The sequence below is a fragment of the Myotis davidii genome, unplaced genomic scaffold, assembly GCF_000327345.1.
Source record: "Myotis davidii unplaced genomic scaffold, ASM32734v1 scaffold71, whole genome shotgun sequence".
NCBI classification, from domain to species: Eukaryota; Metazoa; Chordata; class Mammalia; order Chiroptera; family Vespertilionidae; genus Myotis; species Myotis davidii.
Window position 1 is genome coordinate 755,813 of NW_006283588.1, and position 3,604 is coordinate 759,416.

Sequence of the window (3,604 nt, forward strand, 5' to 3'; positions counted from 1 at the left end):
GGAAACCAGAGAAGGAAAAGATCATGAGTTTGTTTTTTTGTTTGTTTGTTTTTGCTGCAAAAAGCTTTATTGTTTCATTTGGTCCAATGCATGGAGAGGGCTTTGGGGTGGTTAAAAGAATGGCTAGTAGTTTGGAGGAGAAGCTCAGGAAAAAGCCAGACACCCGGGGATGCAGAGGGGCCCCTCAAAGGCCTCTGGCTCCAAAGGCTCCTAGTGGTCTTGAGGTGAGTCTTTGGAGAGAGACTCGCCCAGCCCAGCCTGGGGCCAGCAGCCTGCGGAGGTGAGTCAGGTGTCACCCATCTTCTTGATGAGTTTCACCTGCTCACCCCGGAAGTGGTTCTGCAGGAAATCACCAGGAGGAGGGTCTGTGTGGGTAGACCCAGGGCCTGCAGCTCCCAAAGGGCCTGGTTCGGGTTCCTCTCCAAGGCCAGGGCGGCCTCCATGTTGTCCTGAGTTTTGCCCACTCGTCCTCAGTTTTGCTTCAGCACGTCCTGGAAGGGGATGCGGCCACCGCGCTGGTTTTGCAACTTTAAGAGACGCTCAGCGCCCTCATTCTTCTCCGCCAACTCGAGGAAGAAGCGGCCCCCACCCCGGCCTCCAGATCCACATCCTCGCAGTGGAAATAGAAGCCCAGAGAGAGGTAGGTGTGGAGCCCTCAGAGGCAGGTTGGCCAGGCGGGTGGCCCAGCCTCCAACTGGGTGGAATAGTTAATGAATTTGGGAGCTCATGGTTGTTGGGCAATTAGGAGTTAAGGTAGAAAAACACCCAGTGTGTTTGCTGGTCCCAGAGGTGGTTCTGAAGGTGGTGTCTGGATGAGACGGAGGAGAGAGGCCGGAGGCTGGAAGAAGGGCATCCCTGGGTTTGTTCCATCCAAACACTGCTGAAGTGAGAGACAGATCCGGGACCAACGAGGGCACTGCCGAGTTTGTTTTTAATATGTTGAGTTTGAGGCTGTAGGCATAAATGGGAAGAGAAAAATGTGAGACTTTGAGGAAATACAGGGACTGCTTATATATATTTGGAAGTTATCACAATGAATAAGATTTTCTAATTTGGGTAAATAGAGGAAGAATGGAATCAGACTGGGGATGGAGTAAACAAACAAGTTCACTAAAATATAAGCAATGCCAAGTTAAATCCATAAAGTCATTTACTTATCTGGGCAGGAGAATGCTACAGTCAAATTTATCTTAATATTAACAAGGAATTTATAAACTATCTGATGAGATCCTTGCAGATTGATGAAAGTAATATGGGGGCTTCAAGAGCTGCATAAATATCTGTACTAAAGCCATGATGATTTATTATTCTTTGTCAAAGGAATCAGTAGAAAAGAGCCCTGGTCTTGGTCTTGGAGTCAGGGAGGACTTGGACTTTTCCACTAAAAATGAGTCCACATAATAGATTAAACATCTCTCTCTCTCTCTCTCTCTCTCTCTCTCTCTCTCTCTCTCTTCTTGAATAAATGAAAAACTAGTTGTATGTCCTTGAACCTTTTAACCCACTTTCCAGATCTCTGTTTCTCATCAATATGCATGTTGCTTTAAATAGTCTGAAAAATCCTTTTATCTCCAGAACTGTAAGGATTATAAACTGCTGGGGGTGGGGTGCCTCCTGCAAAGCACGACACAGTTCTTGTCTTTATTCTGCCCTGTTTAACATTTTTATCTAGGATTTGGATAAGTACATTTTTAGCAGTTATGCAGCTGGAAAAATCGGAGAGACCGCTAAGTGACAGATGGTTGGCAAAAATCTGGAAACAAAAACACACTTAATTAGCCATACTTTGACTAAATAAAGATTATTGTGGGAACCTAGAATATACTTCTCAATAAATATAATAGCAAAGATTGTAACATGCACCCGACCGGCATGGCTCAGTGGTTGAGTGTTGACCTATGAACCAGGAGGTCACAGTTCAATTACTGGTCAGGGCACATGCCTGGGTTATGGGTTCAATGCCCAGTCGGGGATGTGCAGGAGGCGGCCAATCAATGATTTACTCTCATCATTGATGTTTCTATCTCTCTCTCCCTCTCCCTTCCTCTCTGAAATCAATAAAAAATATGTGTATTTTTTTAAAAGATTGTAACATGGTTTTAGACAAAACTCTAGCGTTACCCCAGCTCACGTGCAGTGGGGCTCCAGGAAGAGCTAGCAGGGACATTGACTCTCTCTCCTCAGTGCAGACCCTGTGTGCTGCCCTTCACACTTCCGTTCCCATGCTTCAGAATCACTATCTCATTGTCTACATGGCCTTCCCCTTGAATCGAAAGTTAAGTTTAAAATACAAATGGAACCTGAGATAGAAGGGATGATTTGTTTTATGTGTACTTTTTGAATTTTTATGTTAATATATTCCTGCATTATTTCTGAACCTCTCTCTAAAAACTTCCAAAAATAGACCAAAGCAAAATAATGCATGCTCACCATAAACCTTAATTCATAAATACAGTCAGTAAAGATGGAAAGTCCTTTCCTTCGGCCTTCGGCCTTTGGCCAGTGCATGGTTTGGAGTGGAGCCTCACAGACTGCTCTCTACGCTTATACAAACACACGCATACATAGGCAGGGGCAGGTCACCACAGAATCTATCAATCTAACTGGGACACTTTCAAAAGTGGAAGGGAGCACTATTAATCACTGCACGTGGGAAAAAGGCACAAACCAAGACGATTCTGGCAGACCTGGCAGGAAGGTCAGTCTGCATATGTACATGTGGGTTTTTTCCATTGTTGTTTTTACATCAATGAGATCCTTCTCTCCATATTGGACTGGCACTACTTTTTCTTCATCAGCCTCACTTCTGGAATCCTTTTTCATCAGAAGATATAGGTCTTCCTTACCTCACCCTTTCTAATGGCTGCAAGGTATTGCATGGTGTAGACATAATGCAATTGACTTAAATTCTTAATGGTAGGCATGACCTTTTAAAAAAATTTAAACTAGTTATTTTTTTCTTCATCGATATGATACATGCACATGGCAGAAGAAGAAAAATCAGACCTCTAGAGTGGAAGTTAGAGGCTCCTCAACTATTTCCATTCCCCTAAAATAACCATATTTACCTGTTCTTATTTTAGTGCTTCTGGTGATTAATTTCATAACCTAACATAATTTTGTAACTCCAATGCCTCATTATATTGAGAAATGAAAATGATTAAAGTTTCACTGATGCATGAATGAGTGTAGACCTTCATAGCTACCTGCATTTCAGATGTCTTCATGCAGCCCTGGCCGGGTGGCTCAGTTGGTTGGAGCATTGTCCCATACACCAAAAGACTGAAGGCTTGATTCCAAGCCAGGGCACATACCTAGGTTGCCAGTTCAATACCCTGGGTGGGGCGTGTACAGGAGGCAATCAATCAGTGTTTTCTGTCACATCAACATTTCTCTCTCTCTCTCCTTTCCTCTCTTTAAAAAAAAAAATCAATAAATAACATATCCAAAAAGGAGGACCTATGTAATACTTTCTATATATATAAAAGGTTAATATGCTAAGTGTCCGACCATCTGACTGGTCGCTATGACATGCACTGACCACCAGGGGGCAGTTACTCAATGCAGGAGCTGCCGAGTTGCAGTGACTTGGCAGTGGCGGGTT